The sequence below is a fragment of the Sorex araneus genome, chromosome 2 (genome assembly GCF_027595985.1).
Source record: "Sorex araneus isolate mSorAra2 chromosome 2, mSorAra2.pri, whole genome shotgun sequence".
NCBI lineage: Eukaryota > Metazoa > Chordata > Mammalia > Eulipotyphla > Soricidae > Sorex > Sorex araneus.
In genome coordinates this window covers 36,002,348-36,019,910 of record NC_073303.1, presented here as the reverse complement: position 1 = coordinate 36,019,910, position 17,563 = coordinate 36,002,348, and the positions used below count along the sequence as shown (strand labels likewise).

Genomic DNA, 17,563 nt, shown 5'->3' with positions numbered 1-17,563 from the left:
AGGAGAAGAGCAGAAGGTGGAAGTGAGGCCCAGAGGACTAGCGCAGGGACAGTGCTTTGTAACCATGTGGCCGCAAGTTGAAATCCCTGCCACCCCACATGTGCCTGGTGCTATCCTTGAGGCTCTGCTGCTTGAGTTTCCGGTAGTTCTGCTGCCTGTGATCCCAGGATTTCCGGCTGCATCCCAGATAGTGAACACAGGTATGTGTGAGCAGCCCTGGAGAGCTTCCAGACTGGAAAGGGGTTTGAGTGCCGCAGCCGAGTATGTGCCGTGGTGCAGATGTGTGAGCGGTGCAGTGCTCACCACAGCCATGACTGTGAACCTCAACAAAGGATGGGCCCTGTGCACACGTGCAAGCACTGGGCCTTGGGGAGCACCATGGCTGGATGTCCCAGCCCCACAGCAGGGCCTATATGAACCCCCCACACCCCCCCCCCCCCCGCTGGCCATTACAACATCAGCGACATTGGTGGTGGGGGGCAAGGAGGGAGGATTTCATGAAAGGGCAGAAGTACGTGGCAAGTAGAGAAGGCATCAGGCTTCAGTGAGCTCACTGGACGGGGCACAGGCTTTGCCTAGGGGAGGCCCATGTTCTATCCTTGGCACCACTTGGTCCCTAGGTCATACCTCTGAGTACTGCTGAGAATGGCCCTCAAAACCACCACCACCACACACACACACACACACACACACACACACACACACACAAATCTCAAACCAGCGGAGGTTCTCACTAACAAGGACCAGAACGAACAACGTGCCTCCCCCTGCCCACCACCTCCCCCTGCCCGCCCTGGTCCATGTGTCTGTGAGAGCAGCGTCTGTCTGTCTGCATGTGGCCTCCTCTGCTACCAGGCTGGGCTGCCGCTGGCCCACAGAACCCTTCCTCCCGGAGCTGGTATTTGCAGGGACACAGCAGGACAGGCCTCTCAGCCTTGGTGGAGGACCCATTCAGGGCAGGATAAAGTGGCAGAGGAAGCCGAGGAGCAACACAGCTTGTCTCATGCATGACTGAGCTTATCCCCAGTCCACACAGATCAGAAGCAACTCTATAAACCTAAAGTGTTTGCTTGTTCTCTGTTTTTGGGCTATGTCCAGCTGTACTTAGGGATTACTCCTGGCTTTGGGCTCAGGGCTCACTCCTGGTGGTGCTTTGGGTCCATCTGGGTACCAGAGATTGAGCCTGTGTTGGTCATGTGTGAAGCAAGTGCCCTACCTGCTGTCCTATCTTTCTGGCCTCTCATAAAAATGCAGTTTTGTTTTATGGTTCTGGGCCACAGCCAGTGGTACTCAGGGCTTATACCTGACTCTGCACTCAGGGATCACTCATGGCAGTGCTCAGGAGGACCAGAAAGAATGCCAGGGATCGAACTCAGGTCAGCTTTGTGTAAGGCTAATACCTTACCTGCTGGACTATATCTTTCAGGCCCCTTTGAAGTTCTTTATCCAGTGGGGGCAAGTAGACCTATGAACCGCTGTGAGAAAAAATGGTAAGGGAGGGAGGTAGACACTTTGGGCGAGGGCTTGTGGGCCAATGATCGGGGTTTTAAATGCTGAGACTGCAGTTTGCCAAACTTGGGAGAACCTGGGAAGGGTTTTTGGGGTCTGAAAATGGCAGAGACAAAATTGGGGTTTCAGAACACTACGTGAAGTTCAGGACCCTCAGGAAAACTGAGTAGCTATAGTCAGGACAGACAGGATGGCAGATTACTGAGGGTGGGGAATGAGGGAATATTTGCAGTCTAACTTGCCTGATGAGTCGTTGAGAATGAAATGAAAATGGTATCTAAGAAAGGTTTCTACTTTGACCTCAGTCAGGGGGCTTACTTGCCACCCATGCTTTCATTAACTCTTTAATTTATTCAGTAGCACTCCTTCTAACTTGCCTTGGACCCCAAGTCAAAGCAAACCAGAGTTTGGCAAAGGTGTGTCAATGAGATGAGTTATTTGGCAGAGCATGTATCTGCTCTCCCTACAGTTAAACAGTTTTTATGCCTCTGAGCTGAAGCCGGCTATGGCATATGGACTAGTTCCAATGATTTAACTTTGGCCCCCAGCAAACCCTATTTTATAATTACTACCCAGAGAGCAGCATTAATACAACTGTGACTTATGTGAAGTCTGGAAATGTGGATATGTTACATTTATTCATTGAATTCCAGAATCTCAATTTGGCCAAAGAGTCTCACAGGTCTCCGTGGTACTGGTGGAAACTATATTTTGTGTTGGAGCCTCTTAATTCTGCACCAAAGATTCAAAAATTCATGTTGCATTTATCCAGTTCACCCAAAGTTTTCCTTCCCATGGAAAAATTGGTTTTGAGCCAAGCGTCCACAGAAATTATTTCTAGGGCAACTTGTGTTGGAGGGAGGATGAAGGGCTTAAGACAAGATGCATGTCACAGTGTCATATTTGGTTGCTGTTCTTGATATACACAGAGAAAAAAAAAACAGGATCCAATCCAACTTTGTCTAGATTGGCCTGACAAGGAAATTGAGTATCTAAATTTCACTCTTTCTAGAACTGGATAATACTCTGCTGTCATATGAGCATCATAACAAAGAATAAAATAATGGCATGATGAAATCCTATGATTTAAAGGGACCCATGAAAAGGGAGAATGAAGAGATATTCAGCCCAAGATTCTGAGAATGAATCACAGACTCAATTCTCAATTCAAATCAGTCAGCACTTCTGACGTTTGTACGTAAATAGATCTCAACCAATCTCATTAAATATTCAATCCATATTCAAAGTTATGAAATATTGAACATGATTTAATAAATACAACCAAGTTAATCAAGACTTCGATTGGTGGGTGTGGGTTCATGGAAAGCATGTGAAAAGAGTTATTCCACTTGGGTTTTTAGTTCTGTCTTCTACCCCCTCTTATTATTATGTTTCTTTATTTCGGGGTGCCAGGGATGAAAATTACAGCCTCACACATCCAAGGCAAGTGCTATACACTGAGCTACACCCTCAGCCCCCTCTCACGGTTTTAAATGAGCTGAAGAATTTGACTAGGAGTATATAGGTGTCTTGAGTTGTGTTGGTGTGTGTGTGATAGTGAAGGGGTGTTGAGTTGTGTTGGTGTATATGTGGTGGTGAAGGGGTGTTGTTTCCTGGTACTAAGTGTATGGGGTGTGGCAGTTGTGTGTGGGTATGTGTGAGGCTGTGTATGGTGCACTGTGAGTGTGCGTCTTATGTGAGAAGAAGCAATCTTAGTCAGTGACCTTAGATCCTGGCTGTTTTGATAGGTCCTTCTCTGCATCTTATCAAAGACTAGAACTCTGAGACCCTAAAATCCACTCTAATTCTTTGAGTACCCGAACACTACCTTTTCTCAGGATTGTGTGAGTGTGGAAATGATATCTGAGAATGAGTACTGATATCTGAGAATGAGTACCTTCTTTTTTTTTTCTTTTTGGGTCACACCCAGCGATGCACAGGGGTTACTCCTGGCTCTGCACTTAGGAATTACTCCTTGGTGGTACGCAGGGGACCACATGGGATGCTGGGAATGGAACCCGGGTCGGCCGCATGCAAGGCAAACACCCTACCCACTGTTATCGCTCCAGCCCCGAATGAGTACCTTTTTAAGTCCTTCTTTTTGGCCACACTTTGTGGTTCTTCAGGTTTTTATATTTTCTGATTTTGTTCTCAGGAGTGACACGTGGTGGTGTTCGAGAACCACAGTGGTGCTAGGACTCAAACCTGGCCTGGCCATGCGCATGTGAGGTGAGGGCCTTCCCTTCTTGACTATCTTTCTGATCCCATCCTACCTTGAGTATTTTTTTAAGGGAGGGCACAGCAGGTGGCGCTCAGGGCTGACTCCTTGGTTCTATGCTCAGGGGTCACTCCTGACGGGGCTTAGGGGACCACATGGGGGCCTGGGGGGTCAAACCTGGATCAACCATGTGCAAGATGAGGACCACACCTTCCATCTTATCATTCCATCCCCTTCCTTGAGTTTTTGCCCTAGACCCTTCACTTGCTTTGTCTTACTTTGGCCCTGTGATAAGACATTATCACATTGAGGAGAGAGCTTGGAATAGACTAGGTTCAAATCTGAGTTCTGTCATTCACTGACCATATGACTTTGGAGAAAATACTTCTTAGATACTCATCTTCCTTTTCAGTGAAAAGTGGCTAATAAAAAAGTGGCTGCTGGAGTTATCAAGAAGCTTTAAATGAGATCATATGCACAGCTATTTAATTGCAGTCCGGCACTCTTTTCTTTAACAAGGCAAGGCTGTATGCTAGTCTGGGTAATGAACATGAAGGTACTATCTTAGAGTTGGTGGGAATTTGGATCTTTTCTCTCATGCACATCAATAGGTCATGTTTCTTATGCAAGGAGTTTTAAAGATCCTACAAGTTCTAAAATCTTTCCAGAACTCAAGAGAGCCTAGTCACCCCTGCAGCCTTCCTGTGGAAGATCCTTCCCTGGGGCTCGGAGGCAGTTGTGCGAAAGAGAGAGGGGAAAGGTATTCCTGTGGACCTGGGTGAAGAGAAAGTGTGGGTTGGTGGCAAAGACTGAGCTCCTGACATTTGTCCTGTCCTAGTCTTCTGAGACTAAAATTATTTAGAACAAATCGATTTTTAAATATTTCATTTTCAATCCCGAGATGCCATGATTTACAATAATGTTAGTGATAGGGTTTCATGCACACAATGTTCTAACCCTACCTACACCCCACACGGTTATCTCAGGGGCTCCCTCCCCACCCCCCTTCCCCTTCCATGGAGGCTCAGTTTTGTCGGCCAGTTCTGTTTCTGTTGCCTTTGGCCATTGGTTATCCCCTTACTATGCTTCTTTCTATTCCATATGTGGGAGTGATCCTTCTGTGTCTGCTTCTTTCCCTCTGACTTCCTTCATTCAGCACGATACTGTCTAATTCTACACATGTAGTGGGAAGTTGCATGATTTCATCTTTTCTTAGAGCTGAGGAATATTCCATTGTGCATATGAACCACGGTTTCTTTATCCACTCATCTGTTCTTGGACACGTGGACTGTTTCCAGATTTTGGCTATTGTGAATAGTGCTGCAATGAATGTAGATGTACAAATGTCTTCTTGGAATAGAGTTTTTTAGGCTGTTGGGGTAGATACCAAAAAAGTGAAATAGCTTTGTCATATGGAATAGAACAAGACATTTTAATATACGTAGACAGATATATAGATATATCTTATGGGCAACACTCAGTGGTGCTCAGACCTTACCCCTGGCTCTGCACTCAGGAATCACTCCTGACAGGCTTGGGGGACCAGATGGGATGCCGGGGATAGAACATGGGTCAGATGCATGCAAGGCAAGTACCCTACCCTCTATACTATAGCTCCAGATCATATATATATATATATACACACACACATACATATATACATACATATATCTATATATTACATATAGATTTATTTTGGCTTTCTTTTTTCGTTTCTTTTCTTTTTTTCTCTTTTTTTATTTTTTGCCACATCCAGCAGTGCTCAGACCTTACCCCTACCCTGCACTCGGGAATTACTCTTTTTGGTGCTTGGGGGACCAGATGGGATGACAGGGAACACACCCAGTTCAGTTGTGCGCAAGGCAAATACCCTGCCCTCTGGACTATATCTCAGGCCCCTGCCCCTGTATATTTTTAAGGGGTCAGGGTTTGTCCCATGAGGCCAGGGGCCATGGAAAGGGGTCACTAGAAGTGTTTGGGGCCACCCAGTCCCACTTCACAGATGGGAACACTGAGTGAGGCCAGATAACCTGCCTGAGGTCACATCGCTAACAAAGGGCAGAGCCAGGATTTGTACTGGGCCGTCTGCTCCCTGGTCCTGCTTCCTAGACACCTCTGCTCTTATTGTCCCTGTGCCCCGGCAGGAATGTCAACTCCTTGAGAGCAGGGCCGGGAGCTCAGAAAGGTGAACGCTTGTCTGTGATTCTGCCCTCAGGTGAACATCCCTGTTTGAGATGTGCTCGGAACTTCCACCGCAAACTTGTTGCTGCTGCCTTGGATGTGTAAGAAGCAGTGGGCGTGCAAACACAGGCTCTCCCAGCAGGCTCAGAGGGCCTGGCAAGCGGCTGATGGGCACAGCTCCGGCCTGCCCCCTCGATGACCCTCAGAGATGTTTGCTAAAAGTGTTCTTGGCTCTGTGGGGACATGTGTCCTTGGAGGCCTGCCATCTGGGTGAAAAAGGTGCAGCTTTATAGAAGCGTGTGGCTTTTTAGAGTATGGCAGGCGACCAGGCAAACCCCAGCAAAGCGCGGAGTGGGCCAGACAGCTCCCAGACACACACACATGCCTGGCAGGGGACAAGTATAAGAGCCGGATGGGGAAGGTAATGCTTCCCAGTGGCTGTTTGGGAAACCCTGCCCACCTGTCAAAATCTGACAGCACTGAGGCTGGAGTTATCAATGCACAGGGTGTCACTCAGAGGTAGGGCTGGAGGGCACGAGAGAGAGAGAGAGAGAGAGAGAGAGAGAGAGAGAGAGAGAGAGAGAGAGAGAGAGAGAGAGAGAGAGAGAGAAACGTGTGTGGGAGAGAGTTAAAGAGAAAGAGAGAATGTGTGTGTGAAAGAGAGAGAGAGACAGAGTATTGTGTGAGAGTATGTGTGAGAGAAAGAATGTGTGTGAGAGAGAGTATGTGTGAGAGAAAAAAATGTGTGTGTGTGAGAGAGAAGAGAGAGTATGTGTGTGTGAGAGTGTGTGTGAGAGAGACAGAGTATGTGTGTGAGAGAGAATGTGTGAGTGTGTGAGAGAGAATGTGTGTGTGAGAGAGTGTGTATGTGTGAGAGAGAGGCAGTATGTGTGTGAGAGAGAATGTTGTATGTGTGTGTGTGAGAGAGAGAGAGATAGAGAGAGACAGAGAGAGACAGAGAGGACAGAGAAGGTGTTCGCCTTACATGTAGATGGCCCTGTTTGATCCCTGGCACTGTAACCCCCTGAGCCCTGTTAGGAGTGATTCCTGAGCACAGGGCCAGGAGTGAACCCCGAGCCAGTAGCAGAGGTGTGGGGTCAAGGTGCGGTGGCAGTAGGAATACATACTCCGAAAGGGACCATGGAGATGAAGAGGAGAGGTAAAAATCCTACCGTGCGTCATGCTCCTGGCAGACAGTTGCCAAGAGCTTGAAGCCCCCGGAGCTTCCATTCTGTGGCTAGGCCCCTTGCCCTGCAGGGAGGCTGAGTTTGGAGAGGCAGCGGGCTGCCTGGTGTGGCAGTTTGGCAGAGGCAGGGCAGCGACACAAAGCCTGAAAATTCCAGCTCATTCTTTCAGCCCTTGCCTTGATGATGCTCAGACAATGCAGCCCCTCCGAGCTGGCAGAGCCCTGCGGGCACAGCTGTTTCAGGTTCTTTAGAGCCAGGTCAGTAAACTGGAAGCCAGAGAGGGACAGTGAGCCACTAAGGTCACCCAGCTGGTCTGTGACAGCGGGACAGGGTCAGGGAGAGGCAGGTAGGCACCCCAGTGAGGTGTGGGATCGAAGGAGAATTCCTGCACCCCAGTGTCCCTCTCTGTCCCAGCCCTTATTTGATGCTCCCTGGTTCCCTGGCACGACTGAGAGATCCAGGCCCTCATGCATTGGTTTGGTTCAAAGCCCAAGGTGGGACATCTGCTGTGGTGTTCATGTGGCTTTTTTTTTTTCTTTTTGTGTCACATCCGGCGGTGCACAGGGGATACTCCTGGCTCTGCACTCAGGAATTACTCCTGGCGGTGCTCAGGGGACCATATGGGATGCTGGGAATTGAACCCGGATCCGCCGCGTGCAAGGCAAACACCCTACCCGCTGTACTATCACCCCAGCCCCCCTCATGTGGCATCTTGCCACTATCTCAAAGTAAAAGTTTTCCCCTTGGGGGCTGGTTGGTGGAGGTGATGCTTTTGGCTGGGATGGCACGGAAGGGCAAATCGCAGGCCCCGGCAATTTGAGGTAAAACTAGGAAATAAGTTCTTAGAAAGAATTCCTTGCTGGGCTGACGTGGCGAAGGGCCAGGACCTGCTCTAGGGCTGCAACTTCGGGGGAAAGACCAAGGATGAAGGCAGTTGTGCGGGATGGCACCGGTTAGACCCCCACAGAATGCCTCCAGTGGGGTCTTCCTGTTCTTGCAGTTACAGGAGTAAAGGAGAGAAAACGGACAGGCAAAGGGAGACCCCTGCGTTCATGATAACCAGGAGTGCCAGCGGTGTGGGCTGGGGAGAAGCGGTTTTCAGTGTCTGGCCATTGGGACCCCAGGGGTTGGGCTTGGGGCAGGTGGAGGCTGACAGCCTCGCCGGGTGGCCTGGGTGCCCGGATGGTACGAGAGCCTGTTCTGGGCTGGGCCTCCTTGGAGACCTTGGCCCTGAGTCTCCTGGTCCTCTGCTGTCTGAGCCCCACTTTCCTCATCCCGTCTGGGGACCCGGATTCCGAGTTCCTTACCCGCCTGCCTGTCCCCGTGCGGATCTCTCCAGCCTTGGTTCCGAGGCTCAGTGTCCCTGACCTGTCCCTCTTTGTCCTCGGTTCCCAGGACCCGCTACTCAGCCCCGTCCAGGGTGGGCGGACTGCGCGGTGGCCGGGGCTAGCAGTGAGAGAGGGGCGGTGCGGCTCAGAAAGGAGATGGGGAAGGGTGACAAGGGAGGGGAAGCCGAGAAAAGCGGGCTGCGGGAGAGAAGCGAGGATCCGGGCCGCGGCGAGGGCGGCGAGAAGCGGGTGAATCCGGGGCGTGCGGCGAAGCAGCTCCGGGATCCCGGGCGAGAGAGGCTGGGAGGCCCCGGAGCGAGCGGCGGGTCCGCGAGCGGCGGGCGGGGACGCGGCGGGAGGCGGGCGCGGGGGAGGAGCGAGGGGCGAGGCGGGGGCTGGGGCGGGCGGGGCGCCCGCTGCCGGCTCTGCTCCCCGCGCCGTGCTCCCAGTCCCCGCTCCCCGCTCCGCGCGCGCCGTGTCCGCCGCTGGCCGCGGGGCTCGGTGCTGGTCGCTCCCGCTCGGCTGGCCGCGGGTGCTGCGTGCTCCGGCGCCCGCGCACCAGGACCCACCGCCCGAACCCCCCGCGCCCGGGGCGGGCCGCGGAAGCAGGTAGGTGTCGGGGGGCCCGGGCCGCGGGGGGCGGAGGGCCGGGGCTCTGCTGAACTTTCCACCCGGCGCCTCCCCGCCGCCCCGCCGGGCTCGCGGTTGCAGAAGAAACCGAGTTGGCGCGGGCAGGAGGGCGACTCCCGGACTTGGGAGCATGCCAGGGTAGGGGGTCCGGGCGCCCGGCCGGTGGTCCAAGCGGGATACAGAGCCGGTCAGCGCGCGCTACTCCGGAGAGACCCCTGCCCACCCAGCCCCCCGCCCCCGAGCCTGGGCACTCCCGCCCCCCAGCCGCCCGGGGCGCGCCGGCCGCGCGCACTGCACCGCTGGCCGCGCTGGCCGCGCTGGCCGTATCCCCGCGCGGAACCTGCGGGCGCGGCTCGCCCGCCGTCGTGGCCGGGGTGCCCCTCGCTGCAGCTGAGCCCCGGCCGGTCCCACGCGCGCCCGTGGGGTTCGGAGGCGCGCGGCGGAACGCACAAGCCGCTCTAGTTCCTTCTCCCGCCTCTTCTGCCGAGTCGGGGCCCCGGACAGCCCGGAGGCTGACTTCCCCGACTGCGACCCCCTACCTCCTGCCCCCGCTGCGACCCCCACTTCCGAACTTCAAAGAGAAGCGAGTTCGTTCCGGTGCGCGTCTGCAGCTCGGTCCCGAACTTCCCAACTTCTCGCCCTGCCATGGGCGGTCATCGCACGCAGGGAAGTGGTCAGTGGTCGTAACCCCCCGCCCCAGGTAGCCGCCGCGCGCGGTCATCGGTCCCTCCTGGCCAAGTGCTTTACTGATTTTCTAACTCGTTCCAATACATCACGATTGTGAAAATAAGCGCCACCGTTCCTCGCGGGCGTCAGGGTCCGCCGCCGGGGACCGGGCCGGGCCGGTCCGTGTTGGATCGCGGAGCGCGGCGCCCCGGCGCGGTCACGCCCGCAGCCCCGAGCCGTGGCCGCCTGCTCCGGCTTGGACTCCGGGGCTCCGTCCCATGGAGCCGCCGCTCGTCATCTCTCGTCCTGGCCAGGCTGGCCTCACCCCCATTCGCGTGCTCGTGTTCTTCAGAAAAATACTGCGAAGTGGTTCGGCTTCGGGACCCCCCTACTCCGCGCACCCGGGGAGCGGACCCGTCAGGGCCTGGCGCACGTGGACGCGGGCCTTTGGGGACGGTTTCGGTGGGCGCATCTCGGGTTAGGGGCTAGGGTCCCTCCCGCGCCCCCCGCGGAGAAGCGGGGCTCGGTGTGGCGGCCCCCCGGAGCGCCGCGTTTGAGGCGGTTCACCTAAGACGTGGTGCGGAGAGCGGGGACGGGGTGCGGCCCTGGGAAAGGCGAGCCTGGCTGGTCTCCTCTGCAGATTGGGTGGGGTCCTCGAGCGCTTGAACGGTCGCCCCCATGCACCGCCGTGCGCTCTCGGGGCGCGCTTCCCCCGTGCGCCGCACGCACCGGCGCTCCGCGCGGTTCACAGACTGTTTGCGTAGCCCGAGCGCCCAGCAAGGTCCACTACTGCAGTCTGCACCTCGTCCTTACGGCGCAGAGCAACTCCCAGAACGCGAGAAGCGAAAGGAGGCTGGGAGAGCCGGTTCCGGGCGGGAGGCCACGCACGCCAGGTCTGTGGGCGCCCGGCCCGGCTCCTTCCAGTGCTCCGCATCCCGCTGACCGCACCGCTTTCTCCTCCGCGCCGCGAGTGTTCTCAGCCCGGGCGCTGCACGCCCTTGCAAGCGCCAGGCCCCGCGTGAGTGAGATGAGAAGCAGAAGACCGGTCTCTGGATGCTTCTGGTAGGTGGCAGGTTCTGTGCTGGGATTGGCTCCCAGGAGAAATCCTTTCGAGGACCTGGCTGCGGGCTGCACTTGAGGTCCGGGTCTGGTCCGGGTGCATCCAGCTCCCTCCCGGCCCGCAATGCTGCCAAAACATCAAAAATGTTGAGGCGCCCTGGGGGAAAACACTACTGAAGGGGGCAGGACTCCCCCGGGGGTCCGCTGGGAAGGGAGGGTCTGGAATTGAGCCTTGGGGAGATGGCCTATTGGGGGGGGGGCGGTGCAGGGTGGAGGACGCTGGGCCATGAGGCTTGAGAGCACAGCAGCCAGGGAAACTTCTGGTGGCAGAGTCCTGGCTGGGAACTGGCCTTTGGGCGAAGCAGGGGCATCTTGCTGGAGTCACACTGGGATTCTGGCCCTATAGGTCTCCGCAATCAGGTGCAGGTTAAAGACTCTGAGGTTTGTGACTCCAGCTGGGAAAGAAACGTTCAGGTTTTTGCTTCTCCTTCCCCTGTTTTTTAATTTATTATTATTATTATTATTATTATTATTATTATTATTATTATTATTATTCCCTGGGATTCCAGCACTTTCTTTGCTCCTTCATTCAAAGCGTTAAAAAAAAAAATTTCCCCCCCCCTGAGCATCCGATGATACTCAGGGCTTACTTCTGGCTCTGCACTCAGGAATTATTCCTGGTGGTGCTCTTGGGACCATAAAGGATGCCAGGGTTGAACTTGGGTCAGCCGCATGCAAGTCAAACGCCCGCCGCGTGCTGTACTATCGCTGCAGGCCCCCATGCAAAGCTTTACAGTGTTCAAATATGTGAATGTATTGGAGCTCCTGTGGGCAGAACATTTATTGTGCAAGAAATATTCCAGTTCTTGAGTTCCAGTTTCGGACTAGACTTTGGGGAAATGCAGCAATGGACCAGGTAGGCAGAGACCAAGCATAATAACAGACATTCTAGGTTCTAGGGTTCTGTCCTGGGCAGGCTTAAATTCTAAAATGTAAAACCAGGAATGTGAGTCAGTGGTAGAATGCATGTGTCAAGTGGTACCCCAGCTCTGCCCCTGGCACCACACACACACACACACACACACACACACACACACACACAGAGCTGGTGAGTGGTGACATAGCCACTGTCTGGTCAGGTGCTGACCCAGAATGTTCTCACAAATATTCTCTGGATCCTTGTTTTGGGGTTCAAGGCTCTCAGGTGAAAATGCTGTAGAGACATTGGCTTTGAGGCCAGGAGATTCTGTGGGCTTCCAGAAGCCCAGCTCTTGGTTGCCAGGGGTAACCCGGAAGCAGCTGTGGGCTGACTTTAGATGTGGCATTGGCGAACTGCTCTGAGGAGCGCCCGCCAGTTAGGGCCTGGCGGTGGGGAGCGGGTGAGTGCTGGCAGCTGTCATCCTGCCAGGTCTCCATAGAGACCGGCGCCCCGGCACCCTGAGTCTCTTCCATTCCAGCATTCACGGTGACCTAACGAATGCAGCAGTTCCATTGTACAGATGGGCAAATGGAGCTCTGGCTGGATTCTGGCAGCTTGGCTGAAAGACCCCCTCTATACAGCCCAGGTGTCCTGATGACCCCACAGATTCAGTGTGTGTGTGTGTGTGTGTGTGTGTGTGTGTGTGTGTGTGTGCCACATCTGGCTGTGCTCACAGTTTACTCCTGCCTCTGCACTCAGGGATCGCTCCTAGTGGTACTCGGGGGACCATACCCGATGCTGTGCAAGGCAAGTCCCCTCCCTGTGTCTCTCTCTCTAGCTCTTATTCCGTGTGTCTTTTGGGGAGAGGGGGAAAATTGAATGGCTAGTGTGAACAGGCTTGAAAGAATTAAACAGTCCGGATTTACAGATCTGTTTATTGAACATTTCAAAATGTTGTGAAACTTGGTCTGTCTGTCTATTTCTTCTCTTTTTTTCTGATGTGAGACTGTATCTCCGTGGGAGGAGAGGGAAAGTTTGTATTTCAATGTAGCTGGTGGGGTCAATGTAACGGCGCTTTTTATCCCCAATGTATTAATTAGGCCCCAAAGAAAAGAACCATAAAAGAGTTGTTCGCCTAAACGCTGGTATTTTTCATCTGGATTCTATTTATTGATTATTTTACAGTGGAGAAGGAGCAAAAAAAAATCCATGTTTTTATAGCAAATAAAGCTGGCTGTGGTAATTATGCAGGCTTAACATGTCTGTGTGGAGCTGGGAGCTGGAATTCAGCCGGAATCTCCAACATTTGGGTGAGATCTAATTGAGAAAGACATTTCAAAGAACAAATATTCAGGAATGCAGAGCTTTGCTGGGTGATCTCTCTGGGCCAGGTCCAAGGACCTTTTTTCCTTGTTCCTCAGAGGTGGGGAGGGTGGGGGCTCGGAGAACTTGGTCAATATATTTGAGAGCACAGCCAGAGGTGAGGCTCACCTGGGAAGCTTGGTCAAGGCAAGGACGATGCCTCCTGGGAACGTGTCCTTTTGAACCAGCGAGCAAGGAGACAGTCCGGGTCTGAAGGGCCCCTCTTGGGATAGGCGCCATGAGGGTCGAGGCTGGGACTTCCAGCTTTTCCATATTTCCCAGGATTCTTGGTTTCTGTGTCTGTAGAGACAAGAGTCTTAACTGGGGTACATTCATGAGGGCTGCAAGGGGCAGAGGACTTGAACTCCCCTGGGTGAAACAACAGGGCACAGGATCCCCCATGACAGGAGATCTGGGCCGGGTCTAGGCCAGGCTTGCTGCTGTTAGGGGTTCCACAGCATCATCAAGGCCCAGATTCTTGGCCAGGGACGTCGCTCAGCAGAAGAGCGTTTACCTTGCTTGTGTGAAGCCCTGGGCTCCAGCCCTGGCACCTTTGATAAAAGATCCAGAATTTTTTCATCTTGTTCTCAAGCTCCTGTGATGCTGAGAGAGTCCAGGCATCTTGTCCCTATAGTGACACAGAGAGGCAGCGCTGACAACACAGGGACCTCTCTTGGACCCTCACCAGCCTTTCCCTCACGTTTCACGGGCTGGAATTATGGATCAAATGTCCATGTGTTTTCCGGCAGCTTGCCAGGGAAAGGCTGAGCACAATGGCTTAGAGTCCTCTTGGTTTGAATGTTGGCTAACAGGAAGAAGAAAACTGTGATGCTTTGGGAAGAAAGAAAGGACCAACAATACCTGGGCTGAATTCATCATCTGCTGACCTCATCAACATTTCTCCCTCCTTTCTCCCATCACGGCTGATGTCATGCATCCACTATTTAGGGACAAACTGCTGGGCTGGAGCGATTGCACAGCGGGTAGGGCATTTGCCTTGCACGTGACTAACCCGGGTTCGATTCCCAGCATCCCATATGGTCCCCTGAGCACTGCCAGGAGTAATTCCTGAGTGCAGAGCCAGGAGTAACACCTGTGCATCGCCGGGTGTGACCCAAAAAGAAAGAAAGAAAGAAAAGAACCGACTGCTTATGGTACTCTTCAGCACTTTGCCAGAATGTTCTAGTCGGGCCAACGAGATGGCAGACCAGAGGGGTCCGAGATAGAGGTGAGAAATGGGTCCTTTCTGGGGTCCAGCCTTGTGGCCTTTCAGCCGATGGGACTTCAGTGAGCATTTCTTGAGTTAATCAATTGCAGGAAAGGGGGAAATAAGATGGTTTACCAGCTTCACCTTTTTTCTTGAACCTCAATTAGGGGAAAGGACTGTGTTTGATGAAGGTCTGCTCTGTATTGGGGAGGGCTTTTAGGAACTGTTTTATCTCTGCCCCATAGCAACCCGCGAAGTCAGGATTAGTATATATCATTGTGTGGGGGGGCATGTCAGACAGTGCTTCTGGGGGGCTCCATGCAGTTCCGGGAGTCAAATCCGAGGCCTTGTGCATGCAAGACCCCTGCTCTCCTCCCTGGCCGCATCCCGTCCTACTGCAGCACTTTATGGAGGGGGGACACGGAGCCCGGAGAGGCTGCAGCTGGCCTGACTCTCGCAGCCCTCAGCCCGCAGGAGGCCGGGAGAGGGCCAAGGTCAAGCTCTTAACTGCAGGCTCAGTTTCATAGATCTTGCGGTGCTCTCTTGGCCTTGTGGGGGTTCTGTGCTCCCGATCTCTTTGCCTCCACTGGCTGTGCCCTCTGCCTCTGGTTTCTGTTGAAACTCAGGCCCTCTGGTTCTCAGAGGACTTAGGAAATTCAGGAACCTCAAACAAAAATGTTGATATCTGTTCCCTCCCTCCCTCCCTTACTCCCTTCCTTCCTTCCTTCCTTCCTTCCTTCCTTCCTTCCTTCCTTCCTTCCTTCCTTCCTTCCTTCCTTCCTTCCTTCCTTCCTTCCTCCCTCCCTCCCTTCCTCCCTCCCTTCCTCCCTCCCTCCCTCTCTCCCTCCCTCCCTTCCCATTGAGACAGACTTAATACCCCCAGCAGCCAAACAGCCTCTGCTCTCCTGGAGCTTGCGTTGGAGAGAGGGGAGCCAGCTGGTAATACCCTCACAATGCTGTGCTGTGCTCCATGATTATTTCAGACAAGACAGGAGTGAGATGAAGGACTTTTGTACCTTTGAGGGTACCTTTGGTTCACACAGTGCGATTGGGGCGAGGGCTGCCTGATGTGGCATCTGGATTGCGACTGAGGAGGACGGTGCCACGTGCGTACCTGAAGGCAGGGGCCACGGAGTGGCAGGAGTATTAAGTGCCAAGGCCGTGAGGTGCAAACCTGCCTGTGAGCCTGAAGGTCAGCCACAAGGGGGCAGTAAAGAGGACAGGAGGGGACTGTTCCCCTTCAGCCTGGTCACATAAACAGTGTCACCCTCAGTGACCCTTGTCACTGTCTGAAATGTTCACTTCTCTCTCTCTCTCTCTCTCTCTCTCTCCTTTTATTGGGGGTCCATACCCGGCAGTGCTCAGGGCTTACTCCTGGGTCTGTGCTCAGGGATCCTTCCTGGTGGGGCTCAGGGGACCCTAAGGGATGCTGGGAATTGAACCTGGGTCTGCCGCCTGCAAGTGCTCTGCCCCTGTCCTGTCGCTCCGGCCCCCGCCTCTCTTGACCCCACTGGTTTCAACTGTCTCCACAGCTCAGCCTCTGAGGCCTGGATGAGTTTCCGTCACCTCCCAAACAAACCAGCTTCAATAACCGGGTTTATTCCCCTCTCCGGATCTGGCAGGGCGCGGGGCTTGGCGTCCACCTTCGGCGGTGCCCGGGTCAGGGTGGGTCTGGGAGAGGTCTGTGGGGAGCTCGTGCATCCCCGGCGTTTTTGGAGCACCTGAAGCTGGGCGCTGGTGCAGCTGGAGACTCGAGGATGGACTGACCCGGCTCTCCAGCGGGGCTCTGCAGGGGGGAGGGAAGGGGGGAAAGAGGAAGCTGCTTCTTTAATCACCTTCACTGCTTAGTCAACAAGATGTTTCAAAGGAGGAGGAATGTTACCCTCAATCCAGGCCACCTTCCTACCACCAAGTGGCAGCCCGGGGACCGAGGTGACCTTGGATAAGTCGCTCAACCTCAGCGGCTTCTACTCTGCCAAATCTCTCCTCCCCAGCCCCAATAGGGGAAGCAAATGAGCAATACATGGAAAGTTTCCATAGCATTTTTATTTGGTTCTGTGGTTTTAACAACAATTTCCATATTGTTTCAGACTCGCCATGAGTTTTCTTCAACCCCTCCAAACCCTCTCGCCCCCCGCCCTGAAAGTCTAATTCTTTTAATTTTGTCTTGGGGCCACACCGGGTGGTGCTCATGGTTTACTCCTGGCTCTGTGCCTAGGGGTCACTCTGGGTGGGGCTTGGGGCAGGCATGTGGGGTGTCGGGGATCGAACTGGGTGGGTCGGCTTCATGCACAGCCCTAGACTACCGCCTGTATTATGGCTCCGGCCAGAAGCTCAGATCCTCGGGCTTGCTAGCCCCTCCCTTGGTGCGTCCCTGCATTTGTTTTTAGGCCACTGGTCTTAAAACTTGAGAAATGTACAGATAGTTCCATTTTAAAGTCAGAAAAGCTTCCCACAGGCCTCCAATATTGTCTTAAATTATTAATGTAATAATACTTAAATACATATAAATAAAAACGACGAGGCGCAAACACCTTCGGCTTATAACTCTTGTGTACTGTTAAGGGCCCCCACCAAGTTTATAAATTAATATGTAAATGGAAAAGCCTTATAACACTTAGATTAACAATATTAATTTAGCATGATAGATGCTTTCTGGTGCAGAGACTAAATCACGCCTCGTTCCGTGGCCCTGGCTTCTGGCTGCTTCCTCCGCCGTGGCCGCTGACTCAAGGTTCCTGCTATTTCTCTCCATCGGAAGGAAGGACGGGGGCACCATTGTTCCCACTTGGCGGAGGGGCTCTGTGGCCAGCTCTCACTGTGCCAGGCTGCTGCTTTGTCCCCTGTGAGCCCGTGACAATGGCTGGGGCTCTGTTTGACTCCATGCACCAGCCGACTGTGCTGCAGAGCCGGGTGGGGACCCCTAGCGACCCCCACGCCCTGTGATTGCCTCGTACAAGGAACCCCCGTGGGAGAAGGACTCTTGCACTGTCTAAAACAGCGGCCCCGGGGTTTGAAGGAGTTAATGCTCAAACGGCTGCTAATCCTTCAGCCCTCCCCCGAGGAGCCAGGCCTGGCTGAGCCACAGTGAGGTTCTGAGAGGTTGTGTCATTGTGTCATTGGCTGTCTTGTTGGCAACCTGAGGGACTGTCATGGCTCCGAGCTAAATGGCATATTTGTCCACTAGGCTAGCTGTGTGTTGGGGCCACTGTCTTACTGTTACAGAAACTGTTCCGAACCTCTGCTGGGTGCCCCAGTCTCATGAAGCATGAGGGATGGCATCTTCCCATTGCACGG

General features: G+C 53.7%; 1 protein-coding gene across 13 annotated transcripts in view; it reads left to right on the top strand.

Annotated features, from left to right (window-relative positions):
- Positions 1 to 8,654: 8,654 nt before the first annotated feature.
- The window catches only part of MEGF11 (multiple EGF like domains 11), a 312,084-nt gene continuing 303,175 nt past the window's right edge, over positions 8,655 to 17,563 (top strand). For 6 of the 13 annotated variants that reach the window (XR_008628643.1, XR_008628645.1, XR_008628644.1 and 3 more), the window contains exon 1: positions 8,656 to 9,032. The gene's annotated coding sequence lies outside the window, so the exon portion shown is untranslated. Of the gene's footprint in view, positions 9,033 to 17,563 lie in introns of all 13 variants that reach the window. The other 7 variants (XM_055128575.1, XM_055128574.1, XM_055128583.1 and 4 more) reach the window with 3 other exon arrangements.